Here is a 15,782-nt window from a genome sequence, read left to right as displayed (position 1 = left end):
CTTTGGGGAACGCGGGGTGAGTGGAAATGTGTGGATCCACGCAGATTTCAGAACTTTCCACCACAGAAATTTGAGGCAAATATGTTTCTTTTGACAATTTTTTAGGTTTGCAAGGGATTCTGGGTAACAGAACCTGGTGAGAGGCAGTCAAGTCACCCCATCCTAGATTTATTTTCCTAGGTGTCTCGTTTTCAAAAATGTGTAGGTTTACTAGATTTCCCTAAGTGCCGGCAGAGCTAGGGTTAAAAAACTACAGCTAGGCACTTTGCCAAAAAAGGGTCATTTTTCACTGTGAAATTGTGGTGTGTCCATGTTGCGTTTTGTGCCGTTTTCTGCCGCGGGCACTAGGCCTACCCATACAAGTGAGGTACCATTTTTCTCACAAGACTTTAGGAAACGCGGCGTGAGTGGAAATTTGTGGATCCACGCAGATTCCAGAACTTTCCACCACGGAAATGTGAGGAAAATGTGGTTTTTTTGACAATTTTTTAGGTTTGCAAGGAATTCTGGGTAACAGAACCTGGTGAGAGGCAGTCAAGTCACCCCATCCTGGAGTCCCCTGGGTGTCTAGTTTTAAAAAATGTATAGGTTTTCTAGGTTTCCCTAGGTGTCGGCAGAGCTAGGGTTCAAAAACTACAGCTAGGTACTTTGTCAAAAAAGGGTAATTTTTCACTGTGAAATTGTGGTGTGTCCACGTTGCGTTTTGCGCCGTTTCCTGACGCTGCCACTATGCCTACCCACACAAGTGAGGTACAATTGTTTTTGGAAAACTTTGGGGAACGCGGGGTGGGTGGAAATTTGTGGAACCACGCAGATTCCAGAACTTTCCACCACAGAAATGTGAGGAAATGTGGGTTTTTTGACAATGTTTTAGGTTTGTAAGGGCTTCTGGGTAACAGAACCTGGTGAGAGCCAGTCAAGACACCCCATCTTGGATTCCCCTGGGTGTCTAGTTTCCAAAAATGTATAGGTTTGCTAGGTTGCCCTAGGTGCCGGCAGAGCTAGGGTTCACAAACTACAGCTAGGTACTTTGCCAAAAAATTGTCATTTTTCGCTGTGAAATTGTGGTGTGTCCATGTTGCGATTTGCGCCGTTTCCTGTCGCAGGCACTAGGCCTACCCACACAAGTGAGGTACCATTTTTCTCAGAAGCCTTTGGGGAACGCGGGGTGCGTGGAAATTTGTGGATCCACGCAGATTCCAGAACTTTTCCCCACAGAAATGTGAGGAAAATGTGTTTTGTTTGACAATGTTTTTGGTTTCAAAACACACAAAGAACAGAGGGGTGAGAGGAAAAACCCTCTTCGACCTCCCGCTTGTTAATTCAATATCACAAAAAGAAGAGGGTTAAAGCAAAATTACGTGAAGACCCAATAGTGTGTGAAGGGGAAGGGAGGGGAAAATCCATCAATTTAGTAAAACTGCCCTCACACACAGCAAGCTGTGTCATGCTTCATCATAGGGCTGCTACTACACCTACGCGCCAGCCAAACGCTGGAGGTGGAGCAATAAGGGAGGGGAAGACAATACAACACACACAATATAAGTGGAACCAAAAGTGAGATAAAGGTGCAGAACCAGTGATAATCAGTGATGTAAAACAGATCCCGGGAAATCCTTATTGCAATTTTAATAATAGGTGCCCAGACTGGATTAATAACCAAAGAACGTGGGAGGTAGGTTGGAGAGCTTATAATGAGGTTCCAACCCACCCACTCTGCATAATTGTCGACATGTTTCAGCCAGCTCTAAATAATCACCCGGCTTTCCTCAGGACTTCTCACCATATAGATTCCTAGGTGGAGAACCTTCTTCTTCCCAATTTGGAAAAGTAGAGAACACCTCAAGTGATGTCTCTCGCCTTTGGAGAGGAACCGAGTTTATTGAATTAGTAAACTCGAAATGGTGGGGGAGTGAGGACAGCCGTACACACTCACTCTTGCTATCTAGGCCAGCTGTCCACCACAGAGTCTGTTTCTCCTTCACCACCTTCACCCAGGGGAATCCTGGATTCCCCTGGGTGTTTAGTTTTCAAAAATGTATAGGTTTGCTAGGTTTCCCTAGGTGCCGGCAGAGCTAGGGTTCAAAAACTACAGCTAGGCACTTTGCAAAAAAAGGGTAATTTTTCATTGTGAAAATGTGGTGTGTTCACGTTGCGTTGTGAGCCGTATCCTGTTGTGGGCACTAAGCCTACCCACACAAGTGAGGCACAATTTTTATCGGGAAACTTAGGGTAATTCAGATTTGTAAAGCAACTGTTATTACCTATTGACTTTCGATGCATTTCTGCCTTCCAAATGAAAGACAATGTGTAAAAAAGAAGTAATTTTGAAAAATGACCGATAATTCTCATGCTAGTATGAGTATTCCCAATTTCGGAAATGTGCAAATATCTACTGTTTCTAAACTCTATATTTTGTTCCCATTTCAGAAATACATAGGTGTCTTTCATACCGATTTTTCCATATACACATTTTCCCAGAATAATTGCTATATACCCGGTACATAATAAAAAACCATTGCAAGTTGCTGCTCATTTTTTGGCTCTGGGTTCGTCTGGTTCTTGGTGAACCTACAAGTCCTATATATCCCCACAACCAGGAATGTCCAGCGGATGTAAAGGTATATTGCTTTCAAAGAGGTGTCATAATTAGAAGAAGTTAAATGTGAAAGCATTGACACAAAATGCTGTTTTTTTCAACTAATTTTCAATTATTCCTTTATTTAACTGTTGGTTTCTATAAAGAAACCTTGAAGGATCTACACAAATGACCCCTTGCTAAATTCAGAATTTTGACTACCTTTCCAAGATGTATAGCTTTCCTTGATCCATTATTGCTTTCATACCCATTTCTACCATTAACTGGAAGGAGGTTGAAAGCACAAAAAATAGCAAAAATAGGCAATGTCCCAGAAAAATGCTAAAACTGTATAAAAAGGTTTGGTTTTCTGACAAAAGTCTGCTTGTCCCTGAAAGCTGGGAAGATGTTGATTTCAGCACCATAACCTCTTTTTTTATACCATTTGCAGGGAAAAAAACAGATGCTTTCATCTGTAGCCCTTTTTTCGCATTTTTCCCCAAAAAAACAAAATTTAGCTGTATTTTGGCTAATTTCTGAGTCCCCTCCAGGGGAATCCACAAACCCTAGGTACCTTTAGAATTGCCATGATGTTGGAAAAAAAGGACGCAAATTTGGCGTTGATACCTTATGTGGTCAAAAGGTTACAGGGGCCTAAGCGCGAACTACCCCAAATAGCCAAAAAAAGGCTTAGCACAGGCCTAGCAGCGAAGGGGTTAAAAAGATCCCAACAATCGTTACCAATGTAAAGTGAAGTCACCACAACAAAATAGAGTGACTCCAACAGCTTGTTGATAGTAAGTAAAAGAGTATTTAATGAAGGCACCTCGCCCTAATAACCAGGAGCAACTGCCAAAGCAACTGACAAGTTGTCTCTGATCCCCTTTAACTTCTAAGTTCTACATTCTATATTGCACCATAACACTCTACCTTGGAGACTACACAACACGCACATCCACTGTTATGTACTTTACAGTATACTACAGTATCCACATTGTGTTTTGGGCCTTTTCCAGTTGTGGGCACCGGGCCTTCCCACAGAAATGAGGTTCCATTTTTATCGGAGAAATGTGGGAGTGTAGAATAGTAGAACATTTATTATTACCAATTGGATTTTGTTGCATTTGTGCTATCCAAATATAAGCCAGTATTTAAGAAAGAAGACATTTAAAAAAATACCCTTTAAATCATATGCTAGTACGGATACCCACAAATTCAGAGATGTACAAATAACCGCTGCTCCTAAACTCCATATCTTTTGCTTATTTTAGAAGTACATAAGTGTTTCCTTGATACCTATTTTTCACTCTACATATTTCACCATATAAATTGGTTTACACTCGATACACAATAAAAACCCATTGTACGGTACAGCTCAGCTGTTGGCTCTGGGTACCTTGGTATCTTGAAGAACCTACAAACCCTACATAATTCTGCAACCAGAAGGGTCTAGCAGACATAATGGTATATAGCTTTTGTAAATCAGTCATTAGGACAATAAGTTACAGATTAAAAAACAGAGTCACAAATGGCCGTTTTTCCCACTCATTTACAATATGTCTTTATTTCAACTGTTTGGTTTTTTTAGGAAAACCTTGAAGGATCTACACATTTGACCCCTTGCTGAAATCTAAATTTTACCTACTTTTCAGAAATCTTTAGCTTTCCTGGATCACTCTTTGGTTTCATACTTGTTTTTGTTTCAAACTGGAAGTAGGTTAATAGCTCAAAAAATAGGAAGAATTAGCTACCTCTTTGAAAAATGCCAGAACTGTGGTAAAAAAAGGGCTCAGTATGAGGAAAAGGGGGGGAGGGGTACAAGGAAAAGCAGTTAAAGGACTAAGGTTAGTAATTAGCTCATTAACAGAAGAATACAATAAACTAAAGATGACAAGAAAACTCCAACCCAATTACGCACTGTAGGAAAGTGGAGTATTATATAGTAAGGCTGGTTAGGCTTCACTATGTAATACTCTCACAATGCCTCAAAGATGGTCCTTGAACTCACAATACTAAATTCTTAGCTCAGTACTGGTAGTGTAGCAAAGAGCAGTCAGGCTTTACTAGAGAAACATGTGTTAAGCATTTCAGAGTACCAACAAGGATGAAAAGTAATTGACACGCCTTGAATAAAATCTGACGCCAATTAAAAAAAATAAGGTACATGTTTATATACATTTAGACCCCCAAATAAAGTAAATCGGATAAGTATAACTGCAGTTATGGATTTTAGAAGCAAAACTAAATAAGTGGAAATCAATACCTCAAAACTTTAGCATTGCTGTCAATGGAGAAAGCACTAGTGACAATCGGTCACTTGCAGGTCATGTTGCGTAGAACCCACTGGGGGTTAAGGTGATGCACATTCCAGGACCAAGTCGTGACAGTGAATTTGATTTTACCTAGCTCAAGTGGCCCGGCTGCAAAGTTGTCCTGGCTTTCCTTGGTGCTGAAACAGGAGCCAGGGGTAGCTGGTTTTACCACTTGGACATTGTTGGATGGGAAACAGGTGCAAAAAGTTGAAAACAGGGCCACTGCTGTGATCGGTTAAAGGTGCTGTGGAGTTCCCTCATGTTGCAGCGTTGAATAACGGTCAGCCCTGGGCGTAGTGGGCGTAGTTGGGCTACGTGGAGCATCACGTAGTGTGGCCAAATCTACGCACACTCTCGCGCTCCGCGTAGCCCCACTACACGCCGCACACCTCCCACTCGCCCTCATTTTAAAATAAGTTAAAGTATTTTACAAAGTAAGTAAAATGCCTTACATGCGGTGCGGCGTCCCGGGGCTCCCTCTTCCTTGTTGACGGCAACTTCTTCTCACAAATGCGCATGCGTGGACGCCCGCGCATGTGCATTTCTCGCGAGAAATGCGCATGCGTCCGCGCATGCGCATTTGTGAGGAGAAGTTGCCGTCAACCAGGAAGAGGGAGCCCCGGGACGCCGCACCGCAGGTAAGGCATTTTACTTACTTTTAAATTCTTTAAATTATTTTAAAATGAGGGCGCGCGGGCGGCAGGTGGCGGGCAGCTCTGCTTCGCGGAGCACTACGCCCGGGCTTAATAACGGTGGTGGTTGTCGTACTAGCCACCAACTAGCCTTGGCAACTGTAAAGTAAGCAGGAGGTTATTTTGACATTCAAAGAGATCAGGGGAAAACGACAGTTGCCTGAAACTTACTGGAGGTCAGGACTACGTTTCCAGCAATGCATTGGACTATCTACTTTTGGGCAATTCCTCTGAGGGCTCGATGACCAGCAATTCTTTGGTTCTAGGACATTACCTTTATCTGTGGACTGCAGGGAACTAGTGTCACTTGCCCAAGGGAGTCTGGAGTTGCCTTTGGCATTCAAAGGGGTCCTTCTGTCTGGGGGAACCGATATTTGGCATAGTAGGCATTTAATGGAAAAGGCTACTATAGGGACATATAAGCTGGCACATATATGTCCTTACTTTTAATATAATGCACCCTGCCTTTTAGGCTCAGGAGGCCTTCCTTAGGGGAGGCTGGTGTATATGAAAAATAGTACTTTGACTTTGGCACACATGGTGAGGGCAAAGTCAAGTTGGAGCAATTTTCACCGCTCCTGAAGTCTGCAATGGCAGACCTGCTGCCCTCTTCAGTTTACTTGGGTCACTTAGTGTCACACACCTGGTGACCCCTTTAACTCTCATACCCTTTGTACCACTGGTACCACTTACCAGGGACTTATAAGAGTGTTAAATTCCTTACCAATTGGGGTTGCCAATTCACATACATCATATTTAGTGAAATAGTACTGGCACTCGTGCCTGGTTAGCAGGCTCCAGTGCACATTTAGAGTAGATAACCAGCATCTAGTATTCAAAATGGGGGCAAAACGTTGGGGACACCTGCAAAAAGCCTTCTTTCTCACGCACACATACAAAATAAAACAACTCAAATTTGAATTTACAATGTGAATCACATAAAATGTAGATATTCATTAAGGCTAATAGTTAACCCATTACATAATTCTTATAGCATACTGATGACCACCTCACCCTGATGGAAATATCCTTGGCTGAGGTATCCATCTTGCATGAGGTACTCTCTTTGCACCAAATACCTCCATCCACTCTATCTCCAATAACACCATCATCAGTAACCACATCAGAACCCACATCGTCTCTCGTTTGACCATCAGCTCTTCCACCATAATTACAATGTGGAATGCACTATTGAAGTTTTCCAAAAGGAATTATGGAAATCATGCTCTTATTCTACACTTATCCACCATCAGCCACAATGAAATGATCTTGCACTTTAACGACTTTCTTAGGCATGGAAAACATTTTCTCTCGCTGACCTGTCTCTTAATTCTGATCCAGTCTACCACCTTCACTATCATGTTACTGTTAACACATTCATCACTCGACTTCCCAGACAATGCCTTCTTCACAACCAAAAACGTTCCTACAACATCTCTTTTCACCATTTTCCTATCCATCCATTCCCTGTTCAAACTAACACCTGCACCTTTTCCTCTCATGAGGGTAAAAGGTGACACCCCAGTAACACTACGCGAGGTGTTCCTATATGCTCACACGTATTTAATTACCTGTTTCCAACTCATGTTGTTTACTAAAGCTAATTGTAGCTGGTCCTCTAGTACTTGATTAACTATCTCCACCAAACCATTACTCCTGGGATGATAGAAAGGTGTTCTTATATGACTGAAGGAAATTCACCATCTCTGCTGACATCAACTGCATTCCATTGTCGGGAACTAACTCCTCCGGATAACGTTCCCTAGAAAACAGGTCACTCAAAAAATCTATGACAAAAGAAGTAGATACATTCTCAACCATCCTTATTTCAGGCCATCATGATAAAAAATCAATGAGCAGTAGAGCAAATCTAGGAGTACCTCCCACAACCCCAAATGGACCTGTGATATCCAAAGCCAACTTACTTCATGGCATATATGGAGGTACCACAGACACATCCGGAGATGGCACTGTAATTTTAGTGTTGTCACTAAGAGCACAAGCATTACAGTCTTTAACAAAATATTCTACCACTCCATCCAGTCCCGGCCACCAAACATCTTCCTTTACCTTTCGCTTTAATGCCCTAATGCCTCCATGACCACAATGTGTAAGGGTATGTACTTTCTTCTGTCAACACTTAGGTACAATAAACAATCCTCTCGGTCTTAGTATACCATCAACCACTGACAGCTCCTCTGCACCTTCACCAAATGAAACAACCTCTTCCTGAATATCTTTTGTTGTTAGCCAACCTTGCACAACAATTTGCATTACTTTGCTTAAAATGTCATCTTACCTTACTGTTTGCAACCACTCATCCTTACACAATGCACTGTCCAAACTTCAATCACACTGTTCATCATACATAAAAATGTCCATATGCTCCACTTTAACCCCACCACCACCATCTTCCTATTGCACAGGCAATCTGGACAAACAATCCAGCATAAAATTCCTCTTGCCTGAAATATGTTCTAATTTATAATAAAATTCCTGCATCCGATACTACCACTTGGAAATGCAGGCAGTAGCCCTTCCACCTTCAAGCTTCAAGAGTGCAAAATAAATCCACTAATGGCTTGTGATTGGCACTCAAACTGAATTAATTTCCCCACAAATAGTTCTAAAAATGTTCCCCACCTCAACGCATGGCCAGTTCTTCCTTTTCAATAGTGGAGTAAGTGGCTTCTGCCCCCCCCATAAGACTCTTGATTCAAAGGCAATAATTTCTTCACTACCATTCGAGCTCCTCTGCAACATTATTGCCCCCAAACTGGCATTGCTAGCATCAGTAATTAAAATACTAACATCCTTGGTGACAAAAGAATGGTTGGGCTGAAACAATATTTTATTCATTTATTCATTCATTTGGTAACTCTACCAAACATGAAAATGATTTCAAGTGATTCTTATCTTTAGGGGGCGGCACATCCTTGATGGCATTTAAAGTGTTTCATTGAAGTTGCACGCCACTAGTAAATACATGACGACCTAAATAATCAAAACCCTTTTGAGCAAACTTACATTTGTCTTTTCTGTGTGTCATTCCTCTATTTTTCAATATGTTCAACACTTGCACTGGCCTCATATCATGCTCACTTTTGTCCCTGCCATTAAATCAAAACATTATCCGGGAAACACTTTACTCCATCCATTACTTTAAACAAGAGATTCACTACACTTTGGAACATGGAAGATGCCAAAGCAAACCCAAATGGCATGTGCATAAAGCGATAAGCACCTTCCGGTGTCACAAATGAAGTAAGGTATTTCGAATCCTGATGTAACTCAACTTGATGACATTCTGCATACATATCTAAAGATGTAAAAACTGCAGCACCTTTCAATGTATGTTAAATTGATATTCGGTGGAGGTGGACGATCCACCCAAATATTGCAATTAAGATCGAGAATATCCACATATAGATACAAAGACCTACCTGCTTTACATGCCAAAACGATTTGATAGCACCACTCAGACACTTCTATGGGCTCAATAATGGACCTGGAACACAATTTGTCAAGTTCTTCCAGCAATTTTCCTAATACCCTTCAAGAACTGTTCCTACAGTTTTTGAAAAAACGTCTTCTTAAAATTGTTCACCCTACACACACTAGCAAAATACCCTCTCCTATTACACTTAAAACATGTTTCATTCGCTGCAGGGCAAGGTGTATAAGTGTCTTACTACCACAATGGAAACACACTCCTTCTCTGCACCAGAAAAAAACATCACCTTATTTTAAGCTGTTTACAGGTTTAACTCTTTGACGTGGATTTGTCATTGTTTTCATTTGTATTTTGTATGATCAAAACCATTCAAGAAGGGATTGTGTGGTGATCAACTTTAAAAATCCTGAGGTTGGGAGAGGCCTGTTAAACTGTCTGCATTTTTTGTTAAAATTGCATAGAAGGAATAAGGCCCATTCACTGGGCTTTTTCTATTGTCCAAAATCTGCTACACGGTGCAAACCCAAGCAGAACTGATGCAGGGCTCCTGCGGTAAGGGTTCTTTCAGAGCAAGGACTTTGCATCGACCTTGCAGCTGTATCAAACCTCTGCTGCCAGATGCAGGGCCTTGCAACCCTCTGCAACTAGGATTTAAGGTACTCTTGTTCATCAGGCCTAACCGGGTCCCTGTAGCGTGCCCGCTCTCCATCATGGTCATCCCAAACTTGTGATTTTGTTCTGGTCCGGTACGTCCAGACATCCACAGTTGGTGCTTTTTGCTTTTTTGGTGCTATTTTCACTGACATCTTTACATTTCGTTAACTCCGCTTATACTGATTAGATTTGTGTCATTTTGGTCTCGTTTAATTTATTGCAGTTTACTCTATTCTTCTACGACAGAATGATGGTAGTGGAAAGTTCCACAAATGAGTGAAGTCTGCAAGAGTAGTGCATCTCAGGAGAGAGTTGGGAGGTAATTGTGTGTGCATTTACACAATACGAGGTTTCCCATCATTAGGCTATTAATAGTCAAGGATGATTTGCCCTGAAGTGACCAGCACAGGATCCAAAGGCAGCTAAGCTCAGTGGCTACACCTGAGAAGCAGGAGAACTCTTCCTTTTGCTCTGCTTCTGGGCAACAATACTCTTGGTAACCTCACTCTCTCTTCCTATAGAACCCACTTAGTCATAGGCTCAAGTGGTAGGTGATGGCACAGGGTCGTATCCATCTTGTGAACTCAACCTCTTGTCGCGTTGAATGGTTTGCAAAGGATTTGCTATGCCCAGCTTTGAGGCTGTAAAGAAAATGAACTTGTTTAGGATGAGCGAGTCCTCACCCTTCTGAAAACAGTTAGACAAACAAGTGTGACGAGGTTTTTTCAGGAAAGTGCATCACCTGTTTGAAATTGGTGTATAAATTTCTCCAGTGGGACGTCCAGGCTGATGTGCACAAGATCACAGTGACCAGGTAAAATGATATTCAAAGTCAGGTAGGCCTGAACTCTATTTAACTTGTGGACTTTGAACAACATTTTGTTTTTTCATATTTCCTCTGCTGATCCACTTCAGTTCCTTAATCTGGCTTTATATTCTGCTCTACGTAGTTGGTCCCAGTGGCTCCACCCGAGCCCGGAGGATTCCAGATCAAGCTCCCACAGATCCTCTTTGCTGCAAGCATCTTGCTGGTAGCAGCAGTGTACCAGATGGCGGTGGAACTAATCATGAATATGAACATTGGATCCCATCTTTCTTTGATTAACCTCAACAACACTTCACTTGAAGGGAACTTCAACAAGCTCAGATTACTCGGTGCAGAGGTAGCTCTATCTAGTAAGGCAGGCGCTTGCTGGTACTCCCTCAAGGATGACCTGAGGGACAGATAGCGCTGCCCAGCCACTGGTTCAATTGGTTTGGTTGAGGTCGTTCAGGAAAGAACACAACCAACTGTGGGTACCAGTGATGGCAAGGTGAGGGCAATATTGATGTTTAAGCAAGACTAGCAACTGAGGAGGGCTCTCGCCGAGGTTGGAGTTGATGCGGGTGACAAAGAGATGAAGGGAAGGAAGTGGTGGTATGGAGGGCAAAAACATTTGTACTATACTGCTAGATTTTTTATTTTCGGTCTTCAAAGACTTACATTTTTTGACAAATGTCAGGGACTTTACCTCGTGATATGTGAAGGGATTGAGTGGTGATGCATAGGCAGACACACTCGGAAATGGATAACCCCTAAAGATGGAGGAAAGAGGACAGATGAGAGAGGCATGGAAGGTTGTTAATGTACCATGAGGTAGAGGTTTAAATAATTTCGAGGGACCAAGAAAATAGACAGGAGCCAGTTGTGCAGAAGGGATAGATTTCATATTTTTTCAAGTACCTAAAATGAAATCGGTAAGAAGAGAGATCTATAGAGACAGATGAATCACATGCGATATTCAGTTTGCAAGCAGACAACTTGCAGGAGGAACAGGAGGAAGCATGGATGTCAGAGGGTAGCCAGACAAGGGGGAAAGGCAATTTACATACTGGAAATATTTAGTGAAATTGAGAGTGCATCCAAGACTACAGATTGGAAAGACAGGTGAAGAGACGGGAATAGAGAGAGAGGTTCCTCAAAAGAGGGGAAGGTGGGGGTATGGCAAACCGAGGCCCAAGAATGCCCTGTTGTCTCTGCATTCCTGCTAAACCCTCTGCTGCTTGTGCCCGGGAGAATGGAGGATGCTGGATTAAGTTGATGGGAATGGGTGATGCCTCCTCTGCTATTTGATCATGTGTATTTGGCTTCTATGGATGGGTGAGTTGTATTTTCTTCTCCCCAGATGAGTGTGCGGCGAGCGCATTGCAGGCGGCATCTGACAGTGGTGGCAGTGGCTGGCCAGGTCCATCCTACCAATCTTCACTGCCTAAGGGACGAGTCGGTTGGAGCCAAGAGGTATGTGGTGTCTAGGAGATGCAATGGTGGTGATTACTGGCGGTTCTGCACATAAATGAACCAAACAGTGAATGGAATTGCTACCTCCAGGTGAGGATTATGCTGGAGGAGGCAGTAACTGCGCACCTACGGGGGATGGTCTCTAACTGCTGACCGTGGCCATGGATCACTGACGAAATATCGAGAAGGAGAATATCGACTTGCCAAAATATCAAGGAAAAAATATAGAATGCCAAAATATCGAATCCCTATCTACAAACAGGTAAGTACAAAAATATAGAATCCAAAATATCGTTGTAAAAAATATAGTTGGTCAAAATATCGAATTTTTTAAATGTCTTAAAAGTAATGTAAAATTAATGAAATAATACATATTATTAACTAAAAAATACTTAAAAATACTTAAATAACTTTAAAATTAATAAATAATTAATGTAAGTAAAACAAAAAAAAAATGATTACATATATATTAACGTAATATTAATTTAAAATATTCAATATTTTTGGGGTAGGATAGCGGGCGGGTAAAATTTACTATTCTCACTCCAGAGAGAGCAATAATAGGGAAAGCATTGGATAGCGTAGGGGTAAAAATTACTATTCCCACTCCAGAGAGTGCAACAGTAGGGAAAGCGTTGGATAGCGGGAGGGTAAAATTTACTATTCCCACTCCACTACATTCCAAAATTAATACATACTTTTAACACATATACTAACACTTGAAACACTATAAAAAAAAAATCGATATTTTTAACAACTATATTATGACTGTCGATATTACTTACTTCTATATTATGTAAATCGATATTTCTTACCTGATTTTCGATATTCTTCACCACTATATTTTGGCAATTCGATATTCTGTCCATTCTATATTTAAAACTCGATATTCTGTGTAGTCGATATTTTTTTTCCGATATTATGACTGTTTACCCATGGCCACGCCTGCCTTGTCTGGATCTGGTTCCCTCTCATTCACTGCAGTTCAAAGCTGCCCACTGTATTAAACTTCAGGGCAAGAGATTAAGCAGAATCAAGGAGAGTTCAACTTCAGCTGGCCTCATTTCTTTGAATCTATTTCCCTTACACCTGCCAATAGTGCTGATCTCTGCCCGGGCGGGTTCATGCGCAATAGGTGACAAAAAGTGGACTAAAGAATAAGTCTGCAAGAAGTGTGCCACTGCCCACAAAGAGAGACAAAAAGAAAGAGAGCAGCAGGATCCTTCATAATAAAATGGCCTGATTGGGGGTGAACAATCATTGCACCACTGAATCAACACCTTAAATGAAGGCCTCATTTGGAAAACCAACAATATTGAAATGTCAGTGAGCACAGTCAAGACTGTGATTGTGGACGTGGGTCTCTTGCTCGCCGTGCCACTGGTTTCAAGCTGGCCTGGCTGATTAGGGGTGAAACCCTGAAACCGGTCCCAGGACGCTTGTTTTCAGTCCAGGAAGGACCTGGCCTGGCAGTTCGGACTGAACTGTTCCCATGAGGAACAGGGTGAAGACTGATTTGCATATAGCTGGGTCTGAACTGGAGTCTCATAGTGAGCAAACGAATGATGGATTAAAACCAGATCTCTTGACTGGGGGTGAGTGGTTGAAAAGGTTTAGCACTCTGTCCATCATATTGTGTTTACTTTTAAAAAGTTGGCAGTTTCTTGTCCTAACCATTTGATGCCTGGAGCCTGTCCTGGGTCACATGACTATGTGCAGTTGGCAATTGGCCTTTGTGTATTCCTCCCATACAGCCACATAATAGAGGCCCATGGTGTGCCTGGAAGGGCCACCTCAGACAGGATGTGGGATGGATCAGTGTACAGCCCCACTTGTACTTCAAAAGACTGTGCCTCAGCCTGCACACAAATACCTTCACACTAGCCTATTGTTCCTGCAGACAAACTAGGAACATGGCAGGGAGGCAGGAAATTCCAGATACTTCTGTAAGCCTCCAGAAGTTTATCCCACTTCAAAGAGAACACCATGTAAAAATAGGAGCCTCAGACCCACTCCACCCATCCCTTTGGGACTAGTGAAAGACTCCGAAGAAGAGATGCTCTGTTGCAAGGAGGACTGCTCTGCTGCCCTGAGGCCTCAGGAAGGAGAACAGGACCTGCATCTTGAACCCAGGACCACCAGAGTGACTCCATGGGCTAGTTGGCTTGCCTCCTGTTATGAGCTGCAGGGACATAAGCTCCAACACTCTTGAACCATGGACCTGGACTCAACCTGCAGTTAGTCCTTAACCCCCCAAGAGGTGATACTAGACCTGGATCCTTGAAAGTGGGGCTAAAGGTGCTTTGTCAGCCCAGCTGTGGTCATCATCCCAACCCGACGCAGTGCAATGCTACACAGCCCTCGAAGTTCTTCATCAGTACTAATGATGCATGGTCTCAAAACCAACCCAGACCAATGCATAAGACATGAGCCACAATCCTTAGACTGTCTAACTTGGTCCCTGTATCCGACCAATGCTCAATCACGGCTAACCTGAACTTGTGACTTTGTCCTGGTCTGGCATTTCCAGATAACCACTTTTGGTCTTTGTGCTTTTAGGCACTATTTATATCTGAATCTTTAAACTTGTATAACTCCAGTTCTACTAATTAGATGTTTGTCATTTTGGTGTCAAATATTTATTGAAATGTACTTTATTTATCTAAATATGGGTGGGATTTTTCCTGTGTTGTGTTTTCACTTTATTGCTGTTTGTATGCTGCAATAGCTACTTTACACATTGCCTCTACGTTAAGCCTGAATGCTTTTGTGCCAAGCTACCAGAAGGTTAAGCACAGGTTAGTGACTTTTTGTGGTTCATCCGACGAGGATTGTGGCTGTAGCTAGAGTAGGGTTTCTCACCCCTCATCCAAAAACCCAACTTCTCACATTGATGCTCAGTGGTGGAATCAAGTGCTTGTGTTTGTGCAGTGCCACAAAGTGATTTGCATAACACAAAAATGCCCCTTATAAATATTTTGATACCATATTCAATCTCTTTTTAAAATTCTCCTTGATTAGACATGTTTTGCTTTTTCCAAGTTCACCTCCATTCTACCCGACTGTCTGTGCCAGTGACTCTGCCTGCAAGTATGGAATTTCAGCTCAGCAACCTGCAGAGCTACACTGTAGCTGAGCCCAGATGATTCTGCAAGGAGAGGGGGCTAACAGCCAAAGGTAGCTCCATGTTGAGGCCCACCAGTTGTTAGACACAGCAGAGGATGAGAAGGACAACTTCCAAAAGGGTGATCTTGGTTCCCACCAGAAAAAAGAGGGGGGAAATAAAAATCAAAAGAAGTCCCCCAAATAAGTTCACAGGGGAAAGGAACCCAGCCCCAATATGACCACAATAAATATAGGGTTCAAAGATAAGAACAATTTAAAGTTTGTCCCTAAGTGCTATGAGTGTTACAGGTTTGGGCAAGCAAAAGGGGATCCTAAGTGCCCCAAGAGGGCACATAGTCCCCCTGGTGGGCAGACCCAAGGGTTGGCCAGTGTAGAGCTTGGGGAGGAGGTGGTACCGTTAATATGGGGGGCCCCTGAGGTTACCCTAGTGTCCCTGGGTGACAACAAGATGGTGCCCAAAGAACACATGCCTTCCAATACTTCAAAGTACAGGCAGTGTGTCACCATCAATGGGCAGAGGGTGGAGGCTCTGAGGGACACAGGAGCTAGGATGACTATGGTAAGGTATCATCTGGTGTCCTCGGAGCAGGTGATACCCAATACATGCTTCACATAAAGGGTTAGAGGGGGGTCCGAGGGAAAGTTTTAAGACCAGCAAGAATAACATCCCCAATTAATTGCACCAAAA

At 42.5% G+C, this 15,782-nt stretch overlaps 1 long non-coding RNA gene across 1 annotated transcript in view; it reads left to right on the top strand.

Annotated features, from left to right (window-relative positions):
* LOC146810793 (uncharacterized) overlaps window positions 1–15,782 on the top strand; it is a 52,263-nt gene that overhangs the window by 15,821 nt on the left and 20,660 nt on the right. The window contains exon 2 of the long non-coding RNA XR_014965732.1: window positions 11,856–11,968. This is a non-coding gene — a long non-coding RNA (uncharacterized LOC146810793). The remainder of the gene's footprint in view (window positions 1–11,855; window positions 11,969–15,782) is intronic.

This window comes from Triturus cristatus, chromosome 7, assembly GCF_964204655.1.
Source record: "Triturus cristatus chromosome 7, aTriCri1.1, whole genome shotgun sequence".
NCBI classification, from domain to species: Eukaryota; Metazoa; Chordata; class Amphibia; order Caudata; family Salamandridae; genus Triturus; species Triturus cristatus.
This window is presented reverse-complemented; position numbering and strand designations above follow the sequence as displayed.